The sequence below is a fragment of the Sinohyriopsis cumingii genome, chromosome 16 (genome assembly GCF_028554795.1).
Source record: "Sinohyriopsis cumingii isolate HCF-2022 chromosome 16, ASM2855479v2, whole genome shotgun sequence".
Taxonomy (NCBI): Eukaryota; Metazoa; Mollusca; class Bivalvia; order Unionida; family Unionidae; genus Sinohyriopsis; species Sinohyriopsis cumingii.
Window position 1 is genome coordinate 80,409,862 of NC_142976.1, and position 24,450 is coordinate 80,434,311.

General features: G+C 37.2%; 1 protein-coding gene across 1 annotated transcript in view; it reads left to right on the forward strand.

The window, feature by feature from the left end:
* Window positions 1–24,450, forward strand: part of LOC149780880 (uncharacterized) — a 78,315-nt gene that overhangs the window by 3,658 nt on the left and 50,207 nt on the right. Inside the window, exon 2 of the mRNA XM_089936432.1 lies at window positions 8,792–8,871. The gene's annotated coding sequence lies outside the window, so the exon portion shown is untranslated. The remainder of the gene's footprint in view (window positions 1–8,791; window positions 8,872–24,450) is intronic.

Genomic DNA, 24,450 nt, shown 5'->3' on the forward strand with positions numbered 1-24,450 from the left:
CTTTCCAGACTTGAGTTAGATTGGAAAAATGGTGAAATTTATTAAAAACCGTGGCATTGGCACTTTAAGATATTTTGGTAAAAAAGTTTACATTGGCTTATGTTTCCCAAATCTCTTGACAGATTTTGTTTGTACTTGGGATAAGCAATGTGGTTACAGCATCACTTGCCACTTTGACCTGTAGTCATTGTTACAGTGACAGGAATTTTGTGTAAGATTGTGGTAAAAGTTTTTTCATTTGCTTATGTTTGCAAAACCCCTTGATGGATTTTCTTCATACTTGGGATGAATCATTATAATGGCAGAATAAATATAGGCCTGGCAAATGCGTGATTTTGGTACATTTTGTTGAATCTTCTGCATGAATTTTGAGACATTAGCTTAAATTCTGCAATAGCAACCCTTGAATAGAGCCACCACTCTAGTGGCCTAAGTGGTTAGAGCACCTGCCTCAGATTTGGGAGGTCATGTGTTTGAACCCTGTGCGAGTTGTACCAAAATCATATAAAATGGTACTAGCAGCTGTCTTTCTTGGCATGCAGCATTAAGAGATTAGTGCTAGGACTTTTGGCCTGGTGTCAGGATAATGTGACTGGGTGGGATATGATACTACATGTCTGTGGCATGATGCCCAAGTGCTAGGCATCACTGTAAACTGCCACACTGCAGACAGGGTAGCAATATGACTGAAAAGTTATTAAAGCTACATTAAAAATCCAAATCATACACACACATGCTTGATATTGTTGTTGTTGTTGTAGGGTTTAACGCCATTTTTCAGCACATGATAGGCTATACATTGCGGCCAGTATTAATGGTGGAGGAAGAACCCGGAAAAAACCTGGAAAGAACCACCGAACCACGAGAAGCTACTGGCAAGCTTTCTCACATACCCACATTAGCCGAATCCGAGACTTGAACCCATGCAGACAGAGGTGAGATGGCAGTGATCCGTAACGGAAAGCGATTTAGACCACTCGGCCACTCGGGGCCCCAACATGCTTGAATACATTATTGCCTCTGGAGTCACATAACTTTGCATGTAATTGTATTATGAAAAATAATACATCCATCATTGAAAATGTGAGCACTGTAACCTGTATTTCATGGTTTAGTTAGTGCTTACCTTTGCATTGAGTTCAGTTTTGCTAGGTTAGGGTATGCATTTTCTAGGATAAGATATGCTTGTAGGGTCACATAAGACAGTATATGTTCAGTCAAATACTACATCATTTATTGAAAAATGTGTCACCATGACCTATATTTCACAGTCCAGTGATTGTCTTAACGTTTTTGTTGAGTTACCTTGAAATAACAGGCATTATGGCTACTGCTACTGGAATAATGTATTTCATTCATAAGCAGTCATCTCAGTCAGACACTGTCACAGACCATAGTGGAAAAGCATCCTTTCTTCCATCCAAACTAAACACATGCACACTGGCTATCCAACAAAGCATAACCATACTGAGAGTTACTTACTAAAATATTATGCCTCAGATTATTGATATGCCTAGTTTACAGCAGAATAAAGATGTATCTTTTTAGCTTCTACAGCTTTGGTCAGAAGGGGCATGAGGAATTTTCACTAACAGCATTTCGGTACCAGTTTATGGGAACTTTTGTTGGCAAACTCCACTTCATGTAGCTGTTTACCATTTGAATATTTTGTATTGTGGTTTTAATGCCATTTTTCATCACATGATAGACTATGCATGGCACCCAGAATATCTGGTTAGAGGTAGACACTGTGAAGAACCAACGACCTGCAGGAAACTACTGGAAAGCTTTCTTGATACACACAGTGGCTGAGCTGAGACTCAAATGGGGACTTATTTGCAAGCTTAAAATATTGTACAATTATCAAACTGATTGTAATGTATGTGGCATATCTGTTAATGCATTTATATCTCACTTTGTGGTTGGTGCATAAAGTTTTACCCTTGTCTTTCAGTTCCTTCATCAGTCAGTCCATCCATCCATCTGCTCGTCATGTTTTAAGGTCAGTTGTCCAGGCTAGGAGGTGGGCATTTGTGCTTCATGAACAGTTTGTTACAGTTGTTCTGTCCTATCTTTAACACTCTGGTGATGATTTGTGTTTTGGTCAGTTTTCAGGTCTTTCAGTGAGACATCTGTGTTCATTCAGAACACATTTCTAGCCTTTTATTCTTCTTTCTGTTTTTGTTTATTGAGACCTTTCAGTTTGTTGAATATCATTTATACCTTGACATATCAGTTCAGAGACTTAAGATTCTGCATACTAATCATTATTGTTGGGCCTGAATATCAGAATATCTGCCCTCCCTGCTTGGTTTTCATTAGGATATACAATCTCCACTGTTGAAAAACCTTGCAGTTATCATTATTTCTTCCTAAAATGGGGCTACCCTTAATTTCATCTAATCAAGGCCCAGAATTTTGTTTCCAGTTTTTAATAATGTATTGGAATTTGGCCATTCATTTTGGTGCTGATTCATTTCTGGTGATGGCATTCCAATCCTTTTGATTAAAAAGCATCGTCCCCATCAGCGATAAATCCATATTTGTTATTCAGATTCATTTTAAATGCTATTGGCTTTGAATGCATCTGGTTCTGATTATAAGAGGCTCTGACAAGTGTTTTAATTTGCCTTCTGTCCCTTCTCTAGGCTTGTTCTTTGCCCACTCATTCTTTTTACTTGTTATAGGCCAGAATGAAAGGCAATTGAACTGTGTGGAAATTTTACCAAAGGCCAGATTTCCATGCATTTAATGAAAAATTACAAAGATGTTGGAAAGGCAGAAAGATTCAAATTGTGCAGGAAATGAAAAGCTGTACTGCAATTAAATTTAAGTTAAAATTAAATTGCAATTTAAATTTGCATTCTTCTTTTTCACGAAATTATGAAAGTACATGTATTATTGTTATTTTGGATCAACTAACCTGCACACACAGAAGACACAAAACAGGTGCACAGGAAAACAACAATAATAAAACAACATTACAGGTAAATTTTAGGATAATTTTAATAGCAGTACTAAGGGTTTCATCTTGTACCCATGTACTTATGTCATTTGTGAGAGTATCTGTCTTTCTTCATCCACCAGGCTGATGGTGTGTGAATGTTGGAGGATGGGGCATAAAGCAGTAGAAGTGTTCATTTTTATGTCTGTCCATCCATGTTTCCATATTTTGGTCTTTGGACAAGGAGGTTTACAAGGCATAACTTCAGATTGCTACAGTCTTTCTTTCTAAACATCTAAAAATGGCTTACCCATTGATAGCGGCAGAATCCTATCAATTTCGGTGCTGCTAGGTCCATGGTCAAGATCGCTGTAGCTGAAAATGTGATTTTTGTTTTGGCATGTTTTCTTGACTTATCCAAAATTGATGGCCATATCAATGCAGGGTTTTCACCAGAAGACTTCAGATGTTTAGTTTGTTCTTGTAGCGGTTGCTACTGGTGGTGTGGTATTATGAGGTTGTACCTTCTTACAAGGTGTCTGCTTTATTTGGCTATCATTATCTAGAGGGTGATTGCCCTCGGTATTGTTGCCCTTGATTGAGTAAATATTAAAATGAAGTGTGCAGGTTATAGATGGAATAAATAGAGATCTGAGCAGATATATAGAACAGAATGACACGTACCCCTGTACATGGAAAAACAAAAATTTAATCAATTACATAAACAACTGCGATAATACATTACATTAGGAAGATACATTTCTTTTTGGAATAAATCTTTCACCGAATTTCAAACACAAATACAATTTATATAAATAGCCGATCTGTTTTAAATGATAGAATTAGTTTATCATATTATCGAGTGAACGATCGAAGTCGTTGCCTTGTACAACTTAATAACCTGCTTATTCCAGTCCACTCCAACTTCACTATGGTGGTTCCTCTATGTCCTTTCGCTTTTCCCTTTTTCCGACCTCCCTACTGTTTCACCTCTTTTCGGCCCTCAAACTTTGTGTGGATAGGTGGATACGTAAGTATGTAGATTCTTGGATAAGTGGGTACATGGATACATCAGTGAATATGTCCATGGAGCTATTTCCCACTTACAAAATAAACAGAGACAGCCTAAATATTCTGTCAGTTGTCCTGTTGGGAACAGATCATTACTCCCTTCTTGTTATGTCAGATATCGTTCTATCAGAATTCAAACAGACCAAAGGATGTCTGGTCAAGCTAAACATGGCAGACCATAATAAACTAGTTTCACAAGATTAATTTACTTCCTAATGGCTATTTTATAACTGATTCCCATTAACATTACATGAGACATAACAGTTCCATTCTCATCTCAATTACACAAATAAATGTATGAAATTCATTACGTCTTTACATTATTTTCAGCGAATACGCACATTATCATACATATCATATCATAAGTCTTTATCATACACGAAATCATCTAAGATGGTGAATTCATACGGATTTTCGTAACTCATATCAGCTAATGGTAATGCATGAAACTCTTAGATTCCTATAACAATCAAGACAACAAATTCAAACAATTTGTCAAACTTATATAAAGAAAATCATTGTAAGGATTCAGATAGATTAACTCAAACACAGTTACACTCATTTCAAGAGAATTTATCTACGGATTTAAACAAATAAATTCATGCAAATATAAACAATTAAATTCAAGCAAATCATATTGGTATCAACGAATTACATGAAATTGAAGCAAATACCTTGTGCTTTCAAGATTTATTCTCTTTTACTGCCAAAATTGTGTCGTTGACTTCCAGACATCTGGTCCCTTTGACCACTGTTTTACAAGAGAATTGCTTCCAAATTCAGTCTCAGAGTCCCTTATATTTTCAGTCTTGCAGGAAAATTGATTAGACTTTTTTATGGGGGGCAATGTTTAAAGCCCAAGGAATTTTTGTGTGGGGACCATGCCACTTATTTAGCGTAACCAATCAGGATTAAATATATTTACTGCCTTTTATAACTAGGTACCAAAATTGCAGTCAGCATGACTTATAGAATTCCAAACAACAGATCTGAAAAAACTCAGCTTCTGACAGTTCCGATATAAAATCAAAGTACCTCTTCCCTTTTCAAGTCGTCTAAAGGTTAAGTAAACGAAGGCTTAATTAAGAATCACTTCCTCTCCCAACACAGACATTAGAAATCATTGCATTATAGAGATTTAACAAGCACCTGTCCCCATAAATCTAATTAATTGTTCTCTGGCCCCAAGTTAATGCGCTCTTCATGGATCGACATAAATTTGCATCCTTACAGCTGTAAATAAAATTAGTGCTGATCTTACATGTGGTCAAAATATTTGTGGTTTTATAAAACAAGACATTTTCATGGGTACTTAAATTTGTGGTTTCGCCTGTGAAAGTTTGCATATTTGAATGCATTTAATTTCATGGATTAACCTCTGCAGTTACCCCAAATAAAGAAACAAAACCATACCAACAACAAACAGTGTTCTCTTCAATTGTTAAAACAGTACTACCACTAGTATGCTAGTATGAGCACAAATCGAAAACCTGTCAAGATCAATCACTTACACTCAGCATCAGAGGGAGTCAACTCAGCCAAGAACACTAAACTTATCAGTTATTAAAGGACATTTCCATGATCTCTTCCTTAAAACACTGTCCTTAAATTTGCACCATCAATTATTTTCTGAGTGGCTTAAGAGTGTTAAAATTCAGCTTAGGTCCCCATCAGTTTTTTGGATAATGTCATCATTTCACATGTGAGCAAAACATATGACCAGCTGCCCCTTGCTTGACGTAATTATAAGTGATGTCAACATTTGATGTGTTCGGAGCTGATCAAAGTATGAAGTTGCCAACTAAATTGAAAAACAATTGAATCTGTTCTTATTTTTAGTCTGCTGCATGTACAAACAAACTTCTACCAATAGAATTTTACTTAAAACTTTATCAAGCAAGCTGATTCATGCAGACTGGATAACTCAAGTTTACGTAAAATGGATGAAAGATCAGACCTAATTATTTGTGGCTATGATACTGCTGGACAAGTTTAGTTAAACAATTTCAGGATTATTTACCTGACAAACAATTGTGTGTATCATCAGACTTGATGGACATGATCTAGATTCAGTGGTTTTGTCAAAAAGTCATTGAAGTGTGAGCATCAGTACTTTACAGTAAGGCAGGAGTTCTAGTATTTTACAGTCATTTGGTTCAGTGGGATTAAGCATAAAGGGATAAAACGTGATATGCTTTCATGAGGATTTAAATTTCTATAAACCAGTTTTCCTTGAACGAAAAATTGACTTGAATAAGACTTAAATCTAATTTTCACATACAAGTATGATTTTTTATTCTTACTTTCATTTTTCAGTAATACAAGTGTTTTAATACCTTATGTTTTTTCTCATTTCTCACTATCCTTGCTTATATTATATCCATTTTCTAACAGTGAATGGACATGACAGTTGTTGTGGGTTTAATGCCATTTTTAAGCACATGATGACTAGTATAACTGGTGGAAGAGGAAGAACCCAGGAAAACCTTCAGAAAGAACTACCAACTCACAGGAAGCTATGGTGAGCTTTCTCACATGCCTACATTGGCCAAGCCCAAGTCTTGTTAAGAAACGAAAACTGTAAAAGCTTGGGGAAGTGGAGGGTTTGCTTTTTTTCCATAGGTGGCTAATATTGTGTTGGGTCTTCAAATTTGTGGTCTGAGGCAACTAGGAAATCCATGAAAATTGGTACCCCACAAATATTTGTGATAATAGAGTATCAGAGATGATTTCAATATTCAGCAGTTTTAAAGAAGAAATGGTCTTGTCTTGAATTCCTGGAAATTCTTTCAGGCATTATGGCATCATTTCCTTAGAGGGACTATTCTTTAGGCATGCACTTGATATGCAGATTTTGGTAACAAGTTAGGTATTGATTTTAAGTAAAGTTTGAGGTCACTCCTACAGAAGGAAGGGAAGAAATGTATGTGAAGTGACATGAATTTCAAACCACTTATTTGTATTAGTCTTTGTGAAATGCTTGCTTTTTATGGGAAGGAAGTAAGATTTAGATGTTGGGATTGAAGGGTCAGAGTTCAAGGTCATAGCTACTTCTAGAAGCAAACATGGTTTTAGCTGGATGACTTTTTTTCCACATAATTTTCATTCATTGATTGTCATGGTTGTTTTCACCTTGGGACAAGGGCGGATTCTATTGCTTTGGGGTTCCAAGGTAATAACTGTGTTCCCGAGAGGTTAGCTCCAGATTTTTGTTGGTATGTGTGGCCTAGGGTTCCAGATTTTTTTATCAGTCATGTATGACAGTAAATTTAAATTCATATACCTATACATGTACAGCAAACAAGTTATGGATGTTCCTTACTTGCTATGACTGTACAGTGAATTGTTATGCAAACATACTCATGGTAAAGTGGCTGTACAAAGTCTCTTATCTTTTGTCTGCTTCAAAGTAATAAACCTGAAATGTCTAATTAAGATCTTGTTCATGTACTGAGAATTAGAGACAATCCATTTGTGTACCAGGAATTTATTGAAAGAACATTAATTTATGTACTGCAGGTCTTGCAAAATGTATCCAGTTGGCTAGGATGTCCATTAATATCAGTATAGAGGAAGTAACCAACCAACTAATTGAGCCTTAATAAACACATACCCCAAACACCCATCACATTGGACTTTGGTCCATCAGCTGATGTTATCTGGAGTTCATGTTTTGTGAAATGCATGATGGAAAGAGGCAAGTTATGATTCCTCAGCTCAAAATAATTTCATAATATTAACCATTTAATTTTTGGTCCCTGGTGGCTATACAACTTCCCATTCCTTTTATTTGAGAACTTATTGGTCTGACCTCCTTGAATAATAAAAATGATGGAGAACTTGTACTACACTCATTTGTTTTTTAAGTAATAGCTATAAACAGTCTTTTGTCTGGAAAATGGAGCTGTATAGTAAGTATATAGTGTATTAGTGCAAAGATGCATTTTACAAAAGAGCAGATATTTTGCATGTTTTCCCATTCAAAATATGCTTTATGACTGCCAGTTAATTGAATTGCCCATGCAATCAGATGAATATTTTATGACTGTCAATTGGTAGTGTAATTGTAATACTGTTTTGCAAACTAGAACATTTGCAAAAGGGTACTCAGATTAGTTTGGCTGATCTCACCATGATGGATGATTAATGTACCGTCTATACTTGCTTATGAGTCCAACTGCTAACTGCACAGACCCAGATCTGCTGTCACATAAGTCGCTGGCAAATCAGGGTCTGTTTGTTTGGAGTAACTAGTAAAACAAACAACATAGACTCTGATGTGCAGGCACATGATGCTATGGCAGATCAGGATCTTTGTTGTTTGCAGTTTGACTCAACCTATTAGTGAGTATATATGGTATAATTTCATATGCAAGTCAGATAAAGTTGAATAATTCATAGATCCAGATCTTATGTTGCATAATATGCCAGCAGGTCAGGGTTCAATGCAGATTGTTAGCATTAATTAGTAGAACAAACAAATTAGATCTTGATCTACAGGTGCACCATGCAATGGCAGGTCAGGATCTTTGTCGTTTGCAGTTGGACATCTGGCAAGTATGGTACTTTATTTTCTTATATGCAGCATGCACCCACATGCAAACAACATAGACACCGATCATATATAACATAATGTGTCAGCAGATCAGGGTTTACATTGTTAGAAAATCAATAGCATTGGCCCATGCTTAATGATCAGCTCAAGTTTGAGAGTTTTCATTTTTAGAAATGTCAGAGGTGATATTATAAAAGTCAAGTTTGTTGTGTGATTTTCAGGTTTGATTTGCCTGTTCATTACACAACAGTAGACAAAGATCTACCCAATTTGCAGCTTGGTGTGCATGTCACAAGAAAGTGTAAGTAATAAATACAAATTGATTTTTAGTTTTTGTGGTCCGTATTCATTTTTATGTTTTCAGAGCAGAAAGATTTTTCAGTGTTACATTTGGGTCATCGACTTAAATCCATGTATTATGTCAAAGGTTTCTCAGTAATCTTAATCAAATAATTACCAACATATATTTATTATTTGTTTGTGTATAGCTTATATTTTATTGCTGATGTAAATTTCATCCCAAAATGCTATAAATGGCAAGAAAATTTATTTTAAAAAATTCAGATTAAAAAAATGTATTTATGTGGTCCAGAAGTTAAATATTCAAAGTTTTATTATTTCAAATTTACAAGACAAGAAAATGGGTCAATTCTTGGAAATGAGATAGTCATAGTGTCCAGGAGTTTTGTTGTTGTTGTTGTTGTTCTAGGGTTTAACACCATTTTTCAGCACAAGATAGGCTATACATGGCGGTCAGTATAACTGGTGGAGGAAGAACCCTGGAAAACCCAGGGAAGAACCACCGACCCATGAGAAGCTACTGGCAGGCTTTCCCACGTACCCAGGCTAACCGAGCCTTGGACTCGAACCCACCCAGACAGAGGTGAGATGGCAGTGATCCAGAACGGTGAGCACTTTAGACCACTCGGCCACTCGGGGCCCTGTGTCTAGGAGTTTCTGTCAGTTGTTAATATATTGCTCAACATTATAAGGATACAAACTAATTTTCTGTTCACTGAATGTCTGAGCTAGTATCATCACATAATCTGGCTTAAATGCCTGAAAAGTATAGACAGTGTGCATAGGACTGGTTGTTGTTGTTGTTGTTGTTGTGGGGTTTAATGCCATTTTTCAGCACACGATAGGCTATACATGGTGGCCAGTATTAATGGTGGAGGAAGAACCAGGGGAAACCCCCCGGAAAGAACCACTGACCCACGAGAAGCTACTGGCTAGCTTTCTCACATACCCACATTGGCTGAATCTGAGACTTGAACCGGCACAGACAGAGGTGAGATGGCAGTGATCTGTAATGGAGAGCGCTTTAGACCACTTGGCCACTTGGGCCCCTCATAGGACTGGTAGTATCACAGGTACATGACATAAATATATGGATTTAATGTGGTAGTATCACAGGTACATGACATATATATATGATTTAATGTGGTAGTGTCACAGGTACATGACATAAATATATGGATTTAATGTGGTAGTGTCACAGGTACATGACACACATCCACTTGTGTTTAATATGTAGTCACTCATACATGACATACATCCTCATGCATTTAGTGTGGTAGTGTCACAGGTACATGACACATCCACATGCAGTTACTGTGGTAGTGTCACAAGTACATGACATACATTCACATGCATTTAGTGTGGTAGTGTCACAGGTACATGACATACATCCACATGCAGTTACTCTGGTAGTGTCACAGATACACAATATTAACATGCATTTGATGTGGTAGTGTCACATGTACATGACACACATCCACATGTGCGTAATGTGGTAGTGTCCCACGTACATGACATCCATATGCATTTAGTGTAGTAATATCACATACGTATGAGAGCCAAATGCATTTAGTGTGGTAGTATCATGTACATGTGTGTCACATAGATAGACATGCACATGCATTTAGTGTGGTAGTCGCATATGCATGACATGCACATGCAATTAGTGTGGTAGAGTCACAGATGCATGGCATGCACATGCATTTAGTGTGGTAGAGTTACAGATGCATGGCATGCACATGCATTTAGTGTAGCAGTCACAGATGCATGGCATGCACATGCATTTAGTATGGTAGAGTCACAGATGCATGACATGCACATGCATTTAGTGTGGTAGAGTCAGATGCATGGCATGCACATGCATTTAGTGTGGTAGAGTTACAGATGCATGACATGCACATACATTTAGTGTGGCAGTCACAGATACATGACATGCACATGCATTTAGTGTGGCAGTCACAGATGCATGACATGCACATACATTTAGTGTGGCAGTCACAGATACATGACATGCACATGCATTTAGTGTGGCAGCCACAGATGCATGACATGCACATGCATTTAGTGTGGTAGAGTCACAGATGCATGGCATGCACATGCATTTAGTGTGGTAGAGTCACAGATGCATGGCATGCACATGCATTTAGTGTAGTAGAGTCACAGATGCATGGCATGCACATGCATTTAGTGTGGCAGTCACAGATGCATGACATGCACATGCATTTAGTGTGGTAGAGTCACAGATGCATGACATGCACTTGCATTTAGTGTGGCAGTCACAGATGCATGACATGCACTTGCATTTAGTGTGGCGGTCACAGATGCATGACATGCACTTGCATTTAGTGTGGCAGTCACAGATGCATGACATGCACATGCATTTAGTGTGGTGGTCACAGATGCATGACATGCACATGCATTTAGTGTGGAAGTCACAGATGTATGACATGCACATGCATTTAGTGTGGTGATCACAGATGCATGACATGCACATGCATTTAGTGTGGAAGTCACAGATGCATGACATACACATGCATTTAGTGTGGTAGAGTCACATACACATGCATTTAGTATCCCATCATTATAATGATCTATCCATACAGATTTGTCTGAATGTTTTGTTTTCCATATATTCCTTATCAAATGTTAAATAGTGTAGTCAAACTTTCCTAAAGGAACCCTTCTGTAATCCAGCAGTTTTTCAGACTGGTCATATATATACATTTTGGTCACAACAAGGTCATCCTAATTTAGTGGTCACCTCTTTGTATATGTTATCTCCCCAAACCAGCCAAACATTTTGTCTCAAAAGTGTTAGGTTTAGGGAAGTAAAACTGTAATATATATTTTGTGTAACAGTTTTTATGTACCAGCACTTTGTTCTTGATGTTCATTTTCCCTTGTTCAATGTTATCATCAAATAATCACAACAATGTATTTGACAATTGTACCTCATCAAAGACCTGAGCAGCACTTTTAAAACATCTTGCAATCTTTCTTCTAGTTAAATATTCTTTTATTTACACTAATTTCACAATTATTGGAATGTTCCATTTTGGTACTATATATTGACTTTTTATGGAAATTGAAAGGAAGTTATGTATTGGAAGGAAGTTGTACCAGTCTCCATTCACACCCATGAGAATCAGTTGTTGGTGTTACCAAGTTTTTAAAGGTTCTTGTGAGAAACCAGCATTGTCATTGTGTCACTTAGATCCCACATCTTCAGGTTTCAGAAACAAACACTCTAGACTACTGCTTTGGGAGGCATCTGCTTGTGTTTTGTATTTTTAATGTAGCTTTAACAATTTTCCAATCATATCACTACAATGTCTGGCAGTTTATGGTAATGTCTAGCACTGAGGCATCATGCCGCAGATATGTAGCATCATGTCCCACCCAGCCATATTATCCTGACACCAAGCCAACCAGTCCTAACTCTAGCCTCTTAATGCTGAGCACCAAGTGAGGCTGCTGCCAGTACCATTTTTATAAGTCTTTGATTTGATTTAGCTGAGATTCGAAAGCCATGACCTCCTGCATCTGAGGCAGACTCTCTAACTACTTAGGCCAATGGAGTGAAGCTTTGGGAGGTGACACGACACACCAGTCAAAATATTGTTACTATAAATATGAGCAAACCTGATGCACAGAGTGCAAGCATGATGTACTTTTTATACACAAATAGCTTAAACATGATCTATAGCAATTGTCTCAAACACACGGCCTGCAGGCCACATGCGGTCCACCAAGCTGTATCCTGTGTCCTGCAGAATGATTGGCATCACATGGTGTCATGAGATATAACAATGTTGGCGTGGCCCTTGGTCTGTCAAAAATGCCCTGATGTGGCCCTCAGAGTAGCTTGTGTTTAGGACCCCTGATCTATAGTTTATTGTATTAATAGTTGTTAAAATTAAATCCTTATCATATAGTATTATTAACAGAAATTATTTGAAGTGAAGAAGCAAGACCTGACTATAAAAGCTGGAGGAAGCCCTGCTCATTATTACAGTCATGTCTAGCACTTCAGGGAATTTGAAGATAATAGTACAATTTCACATTTTGCATGGAAGTCCCAGGATATTGTCTGACTTCTCTGACATGGATTAGCCTTAAATACTGACTGACAAGCAAAGTCTAATTACTTGTCCATGTCTTTTGACTTCTTGGCGGTCTGCAGGGGGAAAATGTTTGCAACAAGAGAGGGGGAAGGGGTAGTGTGTATCACTTTACACTGGTCATTCTTTTTGTTAATCCAGAAAGCAAAAATCATTTGTATATGTAATCAGATGCCATGGAAAGGGGTTTAATGAACATTGTAGGTCTGCTTTGAAAAGCCACTTCCAGAGAATTATATTGAATTCATTAAGGCTTTTAAGAGACTGGTGATAACAAGAATAATCCCCAGAGACATCTGGGCGCGAAAGATAGGTTAAAAGTATATAATTGAATTTTTTTTGGGTATTCAGCAAAGGAACTGTCTGGTTCTTTTGTCATAATTTAGACATTGAAATCTGAGAGCATGTTTTATGAACATGGCTTGGGTCTACATGTGAGCAATTACTATCGATTTATTCTCATTTCTTTACAGACTTGTTCAGAATCTTGTGTTAACTTTAAGACAATTGTAATTGATGTACCTTATGCACACCAATAAATGGGTATTTGCAATGTAAGAAAGAGAACTGATTTTAAAGCTTTTGTAGTTATCAGTTTTCTTATTTTTTAAATACTGAGTAGTAATGGATTTAATGTGAAAAAATAAACATTTTTTATATGCCTTTCATAAGGTTGAGGCTGTTGTATTATGATGTCCATCTGTCCATTAGTCTTTTTGTTTGTGTACCATAACTACAGTTAACCACTGAGTTTTTTGTTGTTGGTCAAATCATGTGTATATGAACTGAGCAAGAAATCCACTACAGTTGTCAAGTTGAAGTAATCTTACCTATTATGTATGGATGCTTGTTTCCTAAGTGCATATGTCAATCAAATGAGAGATTCATGGATGCTTGAGTCAACTCATATGACTGACTGAAAGAAGACAAAAGCTTCTGCACGGTAACTTCCCATCATCTATAGCTACCCAACTACATGGTTGGCAGCATATTACTTTTGGGCTAAAAAAAAAGTCAAAGGTCAAGGTAACTGACTGAAATAAGAAAAAGGTTTCTGCACAGAATTATTAGTTCTCCACTGACCTGAACCAAATCTTTGTGAATGGTTTACACTTAGCATAAGGAAGGAGTTTATTGATTATGAGGTCAAAGGTCATTGTCACTGACGAAAGAAGAAGAGTAGTTTCTGCACAAAATTGTAAATTATCTACATAGGGACTGATAAACATGATGCAGACATTTAATGTGCCATTCATGCTACTGTTGTTAAATACTTATTTTTAAGTTGATGTAAACAACAGGTCTTTGACAGTCTTACTAATAATGTACATGAACTTGACCCCATAACATTAGTAAATGTGTAATTTTGTGTTCTTAGCTCAGTTAATGGTCTCACTGTCTAAACATTGTTTGGCAAAGATTGCATACACTGTTAAGACTGTAGTGAAAATCAATATATTTCCCATTCATCTGTCTAGAGTGTGTAGATAAAAGCTGTCAATTTTTCCAAGCTGAAATATATTGTATACTATATTTAATTAAGCTCAAAAATATTTTGCAGTGCTACTAATGTCTAGCCTACATCAGCTTCACTGGTGATGAAACTGTTGTGAATTTTGTCATTTTGTCTTTATACTAGGCTATTGCAGGTGGTATGACAGATACAGTCATGATTGTACCTGATTTTGACCCATATATGCATACTGTTAAATTAGTAGAAAATAATTCAGCTTTAAAGTAGAGCATAATCATGTGTAAACAAAAGGCAACTATTTGGTGATTTTTAACTGCACCAGACTGTAGCCTTCCATCTACAGTTTTCAAACTTTACTTTTTAGTTGGCACCATATAGCCATATTTGTGCCAGGATGCCATCAAACGCTCATGCATACATACATACATACATACATACATGCATACATACATACATACATACATACATACATACATACATAACATAACATAACATAACATTACATAACATAACATACATAACATACATAGCATAACATAACATAACATAACATAACATAACATAACATAGCATAACATACATACATACATACATACATGGGGCCCCGAGTGGCCGAGTGGTCTAAAGCGCACTCCGTTAAGGATCACTGCCATCTCACCTCTGTCTGCGTGGGTTCGAGTCTCGGATTCGGCCAATGTGGGTATGTGAGAAAGCTTGCCAGTAGCTTCTCAAGGGTCGGTGGTTCTTTCCGGGGATTTCCCAGGTTCTTCCTCCACCATTAATACTGGCCGCCATGTATAGCCTATCGTGTGCTGAAAAATGGCGTTAAACCCTACAACAACAACAACATACATACATACATACATACTGGGGCCCCAGGTGGGCAATAATCTGCTAAATTATTGTTCAAGTTGCAGTGAATCATTCAAAATAATGGTTTTTAAGAGGCCATACTTATTCTTTCTTAGCAAAAGATAATAGGTGACAGGTTAAATAATGGTATCAAGAAAAAAACGTTAAAAACTTCTTCTAAATCAAAATGTTACATTAAGTGATATTAGCAGTTATTGACGGTAGATATTAGCATTGAAATTCCACTCAGGTTTTGACAGGTTCCTGTGCTTTGAATTATGGAGACAAATTGATAGCAGTGCTGAATATACTTAACAAAAACCTAGATTTTCAAAGAGAAAGTTTATTTTTTAAGAAGGTTTTTTGTACAAAGCCTTTTATGGTCTTTTCAACCTGCATGGATGAAAATGAAACATGGTAAAAATGTTTAAGTTACTTTTTAGTTTTCATGGTGGGCATCAGTATTGTTGTTTTACAAAGATACAAGAAAATTTCACTTCTCATATTTGTGGATGGGGAATACATACTATTGTTTTGATGAAGGATCATTGTTTGTGTGGTCTTCAAATTCATGGTTTAATATCAGTAATACAAATCCTGTTGTTTCTGCATGGCTAGTGCATTTCCAGGTGGAAAATACCCTGACCAATAGGGCTGCCACAGTGACCATCTCTAAAATCATATCACTATTCCTCCTGAATGGATGGTCAAATCAAACATGGGTCTTTCACTAAAAGACTTATTATGATGTGTAGGTGATCCTCAATGAAATTTGTGTCGATCTGACTTTCAATATGGCCACTTTGCAGCCATCTTGAAACTTGTTATTACTACTTCTCAGGAATGAATGGCCATATCAACATGGGTTTGACTTTCTGTGATGTATGCTTGGTCCTTCATGAACATGGTTCTGATCTGATTTCCAACATTGCCACCACAGCCAAAATGGTGCCAGTCATTCATCTACCGTATTTTCCGGCCTACAAGTCGATGCGGAGTATAAGTCGAATTGACCAATTTTGTAAATTTTCCATTCTTCGTCCATATATAAGTCGATTCGGAGTATAAGACGAGGCCAGGTCAATAACTTGGCTTTGTATTTTATACTAGTAACTTCCGGTTGCATGAGTATTGATGGTATCGTTGTATGATATTCCATATTACCGGCAATCGTGAAATTGCGTTACCGATGCTAACATGCTTCTGATTTTACTTCTGAACTGCTATATTTTGTCAGCTAAATAAACAGTCCATGCTTGTTTTATTATAATTGAAAGCACATCCATGTTGTAGTTCATTTTATTACCTGTAGTTACGAACGTAACTTATACAAACTTGTCATTTTCTATCGTAAGTTTGAAAGTCACGGACTCCGTTAAATCGATTCGTATATATATATATATATACATATACTATTTTTTAAGTGTTTGTTCTGTTTGGACTTGGATATAATTAACATTTTATTACTAATCTATTCAATGATATACCCCACTATTATCTTTATCGGCGAGTTCGAATACAAAGTAATGGGTATGATCTCTTGTCCTTATAACAAATTTTGTATGGACAATGACTTCAATAAAATGTTGACAGATGTTCATTTCCCTAAAAAAAGCCTCATTTCCCTACTGGCAGCCTCGCTGATTTGACCTATTCTGTCGATTCTTGCCCTCAATCTGGTTTCAGTTATAGCCAATGCGCTAAGCATGTTTAATTACCGTGTAAACAACACTGCATAGCCATGTGGTTGTTGTGACAATGTACATCGTAATTAAAACAAGAATGAATTGTTGATTTAGAGGTGTTTATTGATAATGGAATATAGTAGGCTCGTAATACATGAGGATTATCACAATCATCAGGTAACTCAAAATACCAATTTATCAACAACCGGTATAATCAAAGAGAGACACCGAATCGTCAGCTGGTTAAGAATGAATATAGGTGAAGTGTTGACAATACAATTTGCTTTAAACTGAATTGCGAAACTAAAAATCATGGATCACTGATGATCTATGAGTACTGGTAGTCCATCTATATATCTGATTTTAGTGTAGTTTAAACCTAATTTATTTGAGAAACTTTGTCAAATACAATTAGAAACATATGATTTGGGGGATTCAGTAGAATGCATGATCTACATTATTTTATAAATAATCATAGAACGCTCGAGTTAATATGGATTACATCCCTTTGTAGGATCAATTGGATCAATCAAAAAGCTATGCCGGTAATTGCTCACGTGTGTCCAACATTATACTGGAAAATCAGATATTAATGGACCAGTTATTTCATATCTTTTTTTTTAGGAACAAACAATATGCTTTGAATTAGTACAGTACACTATAGAGTATAGACCGTAAGTGTGCTATGCGGCCCGGTGAAGTTTTTACCGGTACGGTAAATTGTTTTCTTTTATTTTATGTTTGAGAAATAAGAAAAAACACGCAGAATGCAAAATAAATAATGACAAAACTTACAAATATAAACGCAGTCATATTAGTTTATGACAATTTATTGACATAGTAATTTAACATGAATTTGTACTTCTATGTGACCTGTTTTCGATTATGCTGATTATAGAGCAATGTCAATAGCATACCGGATACTGTAATCCATATATAAGTCGATGCAATTTCAATGACACAATCCATATATAAGTCGATTCAGAGTATAAGACTAAGACCGAACTTTCAAGTAAAAAAGTATCGACTTATATGCCGGAAAATACGGTAGTATGGCTGCTATGATGACTTCATAAAAATCTTTTTGTCACTACTCCCTCTGATTGAATGATCTTGTGACATGATTTTCCCCAAAAGACATTTTTGTCTGAAGTTAAAATGTTGCTAAGCTGAGATGGTGTCAGTTCTTGGCAATTAAAAATGAAGAAATGGTCTTCTCTTGCAGTGCTGAAAATTCTTTCACACAGTCAAGCTTCAATCCCTTGAAAAGAATCTTATTATCTTGGAAAAACAGGTTGGACACCAATCTTTCCTTTTTATCTTGTGTGTTTATTTATCAAACACCTGCTTGGTCTCGCAATAGCATTGGATAAATTTTCTTTTATTATCCTTTTTATAAGCAATCTTAAAAAACTGGTTTTTGCTAAATTCAAGTTCATGGATGAGGCTTGAAAATGTCAGTTTTTAATTATATTCAATATTAATTTGTGGTTTTATTGCCTTATCTTAGGTAACTTTGGTCCGCAGACTTGTGTTGATTCTCTTTATTGTTTATCACAGTAACTAATCATATTATTTCTCATTTTCCTTTAATGTGACTTCTGGGGGTTTTTTATCTTGGAAGGGCAGGTTGCATACCAGCTTTTCCCTTTTCTTTGTTTTGTTATGGAACATAATTTTATTCTTAGCCTAACATTACTTCTTTTTTGCATTCAAACAGTGATTGTTTTAATTTTTTATTAGCATAGACTTATTTCATACAAATACATTTATACATTTATATATTTATTTATACCAAAGTTTCTAATAAATTTTTTGTATCTGGAACCTTGCTAAATGTAGACATACTTAAGGAAGGGAGTACCTTCCATTGCATTCGAGTCTTGGATTCAGTCAATGTGAGTGTGTGAGAAAGCTTGTCAGAAGCTTCTCATGGGTCAGTGGTTCTTTCTGGGGTTTTCCCAGGTTCTTCCTCCACCATTAATACTGACCGCCATGTATAGCCTATTGTGTACTGAAAAATGGCATTAAACCCTACAACAACTACAACAACCTTCCATTGCTGTTTTGTGGACTGAATGCCATTTTTCAGCACAAGATAGGCTATATACATGGCGGCCACTTCTGGTGGAAAGAGAATTCATACCACTCTAATACATGAAGCTACTGTCAAGTTGTCCTTATTTGGTCACTGGGGTTTGAGGAAAGCCCTCTTCACAATGGAGGTTATTAACAAATGAAGAGTGAATTGTACTCAATCATTTGGGAAGAGTAGAATACCGTGATTCATGCCCTCCCATGTAGGAAGAGCAATGTTCTTGCTTTACCTCTAGGACAGAGAGCAAGCCATGCCATCCCCTCAGAGAGGATCAGCAACCTCTTTCATCCATACCTTGGGGTGGGCTGAAGTGAGTCATGCCTCTCCCCAAGGGGAGAGAAGCTGCCTTTCAGTGGTCGTAATGGGCTACTTGCTAAGGGGAGAATGTAAATCTTAGTCTATCAGATCTGGGTAAGAGTTTTACAAGAATCACCTACATTTTTCTCTTATGATTTTGGGTCAGAAAAGAGGAATGGGACATTCTCCCTTCTCCAAATGCTTCACTCCCTTCTCCAAATGAGTCACTCTTCCCCACCTGCTTAACCAGCTGCTAGAGTCAGTCCATTAGCTCCATGTCAGGAGCAAAGGATTTAGTTCCCTCTTACCCGAGGTCTCCTCACAACAGAGGGATATTGGGTTGCATAGTCCTGCCTTTCAGGAGCAAGAATGGGATAAAGACATCCATTATGTCCTTGTTGTTTCACATGAGTTTGAGACAGACCAGGCATGCCCTTCTGTCAGGTCCCCTGCGTTCTTCCATCCATTGATAAAGGTGGCAGAGGAGGATGAGATCTGGTCATTTGACTAAATGGTAAATGAGGTTTACTACCCCTTGCCCAGGGATCTGTTTCCCAAGCCTTCAGACTTTTGTGACACTAAATTCTTTCCAGCTTAGAGAAACATTGTTGGGTTAACTCTCAACAAGATCACTTATTGACCCTTACTCTGTAATGATTAAGATGCTTTCCCAAAGGTTTAGTAAGGGCCAGGACTTTGCTCAATAATGCAAAGGGATGTCTGTCCCTCCTCCCCAACTTTTTGAGAGCCTTGGTCCCTGCATTAAGCTGTATGATTCATACCCATTCCTGGCCAGTTGAACCTTAGAATTTGGATACCAGAGTTAATTTAATGAGTATTTATATTGATACCATGGTCAGTCTCACAGTGAAATACTGGAAACATTAAGACAAAATACTTGGTCACTAGTAACCATATCCTTATATGCTGACCACTTTTAAGCAGTGTTGTTCAACCTGCTGAGGGTGGAATCTCTCTTACCAAATTGCCCTTCATCATTTGGTGGAAGCAGTGGTGAACAAATCTTGGTGTGTTATCCTTGTCCATGGCTTTGTCATTGAAGCTTCTCCACCTCTGAAGGTATATTACATTGGACACATCCAGGGTCTTACTAAAGCACAGCAAGAACCTTCGGAGGGTTGCTCCCTAGAAGCAATGACTTTTCAGAGAGCTTATCCTATCCTTGGGCTGTCAATATTCAGAGACCAGCAAAAGTGATCTTTTGCATCCACTTTTGATCCATCTAACCAGCCAAGAAGCAAAATCATCCTGACTGGTAACAAAGTCTATCGGCAAAGTTTTTTAATGCCATGCAGCCATAGTGAAGTAACAACCCCATTTTAGAACTCCACATTGGAAGCTGGGCCCCAGAAAGGCATGCCAGAAATCCAAGGGAGGAAGTTTGCAGGCTTTTTTCCAGGTCCTAAGATTAAGGGTAGGCAGCCTTAGAGACTTGCTTCCTCTTCTGCAGTGTTCTTATGCTTTGGTTCACATAGGTACCAGGCTAGACCTCTTTTCATAGGCTTAATGTGGAGGATACTGGCTTCAGTTTCATGATCTCCCTTCTCTAATTCAGTCCTGCATGTTCTTCCACCAGTTTAATTGGGTTAAAGCAAAGGAAAAAGTGCACTCCCTTCTTCAAAAGGGCACAGTAGAGACGTTATTCAGACTATTTCTAGTCACTGGGTATCCCAATCCTCCTTTTTTGATGATTGGCTGTTCCACAATGGCTGGCTAGAGACCTGCACACACTTGATTTTTTCTTGTTGGTGGTCAAGCTGCATCTTCTACCCAACCTGATAAAATATAGCTTACTCCATTTCAAGATTTCATCTCCATGGGGATTAGTTTCATCACAATCAAGATAGTCTGTGTCCTTTGAGACAATGTAGTGAAGATCCTATAGCTGTTACATGTGCTTAGAGCAATGGTTACATTGTCAGCTTGTCATTTCTTTCTCTCTGGATCTTGTACTCCACAAAGGATGTGGTTCCTTTTGGAAGACTGCACTTGTGCCATCTCCATTTTCATTTGGTGAACTGGAAACTGAACAGGGACACTCTTAATACTCAGATTTTTTAGGTGTGGATTTTTACATTCATATGATGTTGTGGGCAAATCATGGCCAGTTTTTTTATATATATCTAAGTCTCCTTACATGCCACTGAATATGACTCCTATGTGTTTGTGTCAGATTCAGGGTGTGGCACTCATCTGGCGTTGATAGGAATGATCTTAGGTTTTTTTCTGAAAGGACTCTGTTCTGCTCCTCAACAATTTGGAAATGAGTACAATGTTCTTGGCCCACAAGGGCTGTACAAATAAAATAAGAGTTTGCTGCATGATGGTTTCCTCTGACAACATACAAATTTTACCCTATCTCAGGAGACAAGGAGTATTATATGACCCTTCTCTCAGCATAGATGTTAGAAACATCCTTTGATGTGTGCATTGGAAGTGATTACCCTTCCAAGCTAGCCACATTCTGAGTCAGAAAATATTTTGGAGGACAGTTTGTCAAAGAAAGTGAAGATAGTTCTCATGGAATGGTCTCAACACCAATCCATAGTGGATTCCATTCTAGCTTTGGGGGGACACCATTGGTGGACTTGTTTCAAAGTTGATCAACAAGCTCCCATATTTTACTTCTCCAGTAACCATCCAGAGGACTTTGGCAGTGGATTCTTTCAGCCCAAAGTGGGATCATCTGTCTGCTTATGCCTGGCATTGTTTTAGGATCATCATTCTGGTACTTCACAATTAAGGAACTCCACTATTCAGTTTATTTTGTCAGCCCCTCCATGTCCCCAACAATCAGGGTACAATGATCTTCTTGTTCTGTTGGTGTATCATCCTAGGGCATTACCCCAGAGAAGGGACCTCCTGCCATGAAATAGGGGCTCTACCCCAACACTATGACCCACAAATTATCCACCTTTTATCATCAAGTTCATTATCTGGTCCAGGAGACAATCCTTGTTGATGGTCTATGATGCCAAGTGGAGAATATTTGGTGACTGATGAAGTAGGAAATTTGTCAATCCTAGTTGTCCTTCAATGAGCACAGTGGCTGATTTTCTTCCCTTCAAAAGAGAAACAGTTCTTGGTTTATCCTATAAAGGGTATAGGGTCATGCTGTCTAGCACACTCAGTTTTTTTTTAAAAGGCTCAACTATAGGGATGAACTCTCATTTAGAATATCTGTGTCAGCATCATGAAGGGGCAAGCTCACGGCCTATTGTCAGAGTCAGGCTGTATCACTGGAATTATGAGCAAGCTTTTTCACCTTCCCCAGCCAAGTTTTCTGCAAACACCAGCTAACATCTGTTGCTTCACTTTGATGGAGCTTCCCAGTCTCATTCATATCTATGATGGGGATGATTCAGGTAGACTTTTATGTCCAGTTAGAGCTTTATGCTTTTATTTTGGAAAAGAAAGGGTAGGAAGTATCCTTTCCTCCCTCTTATGAGTTTGGCTGATCTGTCATTTTCCACTGTTGGAGGTGGATTGCACTTCCGATCAGGAGAGCTTTTGAGTCCCTTCTGGCAATGGGTCTTTCATTCATGCAGTTAAGCGCTTGAGGTTTGAGCCAGTCTAACTCATTAGTGTTTGGAAGATAAGATAAAATCAGAATCTCACTTTACCTCCTCCTACTTTTAATTTTGCTCATGGGCTCACCAAAGTGAAGATATATTTTATTTTGGTCTGATTGTCATCGTTCATAAGGCGACCCATGTGGATACCTTCTGGCAGTCCTCTCATCAGTTGTGGAATCATTGGCCTGCTGCCAAACTGACACATTCAGCTACACAGTAGTAACAGGTTTTGTATTGCTGCAATTAAAATGTACTTGAGGTGGGGTGGTAAATTAATTTTAATGATGTAATGATTACCTGTTGCCATTGTAAATGGCCAGATTCCCTACTCTTGCCCTGTACTGATGTCCGTCTAGTGTTGGCAGCAACTTATAAAGAAGGAAGGACAGTGTGCATTGGCAGGATAATCTGTGCATTGGACCAGGGCAATCTTGTTTTCTAGAACATTTTGGTTCACAGCTCTGGGAGGATAAATTCTCATCATATGGTCGAGGTATTTTCCACCAGGAAAAGTACCAGGTATGCAGCATCGTCAGTTAAATATTACATCATTAGAATTTGTTTTAACCCCTTCATGTCCTTACTTTGTAGTAAGAACCATGAGATTCACATTTTGGTAGTGTAAGAAATATTGTTGACAGCACTCAACACTAAAGTTATAACTACAAGAGTCAACAAAGAATGAATGCAAGAAAGAAAAAGTATCGTAAGGTAATTATTGTGAGAACTTTTATGACAAAAATGTACATTCATTTTGCCACTATCATTGGTGGAATAGATCTATTTATAGAAGTTACACGATATATATTCATTGCAACCACTCTGTACTAAGCATCCTTTTGGTTGGAATTTTTTTAAATATTGGGTAAATGTGTATGGGGAGGTAAAATACACTGAGTTAATAACAAGACATGCATTGTTGTTTAGACATTTTTCATCATATTGCAACACGAACAAAGAAAATGACAGTCATGTTCCAATAATTGCAAAATATATATCAAACAAGCTTAAGGCAGATCTAATCATAAACAATTAGGTTACCTTTCTTTCTTTTCTTTGCTGCTTTTTGTTCTTGTTGTTTTGCTCTCTCTCTCTCTCTCTCTCTCTCTCTCTCTCTCTCTCTATATATATATGGACCTTGATATGTTAGTGCATAATGTGCAGGCAAATCAGGGTTTATGTTTGTTTTACTGATTATTCTTAAGAAACAGGTTTGCCAGTGCATTATGTAATGGTACAGTTTGTATTTGGTCTCTACTTATAAATGAGTACATATGGTAGACTATTTTTTTTTATCTCTAGCTCACAAGTTGTGATCTATATTTGCAGTTCATTGTTTGTGATGGTTTATAGACTATATGTCAATTGGAACATTGTTCATCCCTTTCTGTAAACCAGAAAGAAATTCTGAGAGTGTTCAGTTCAGTAATTTGCATCAAATCGATGTAAAATATTTG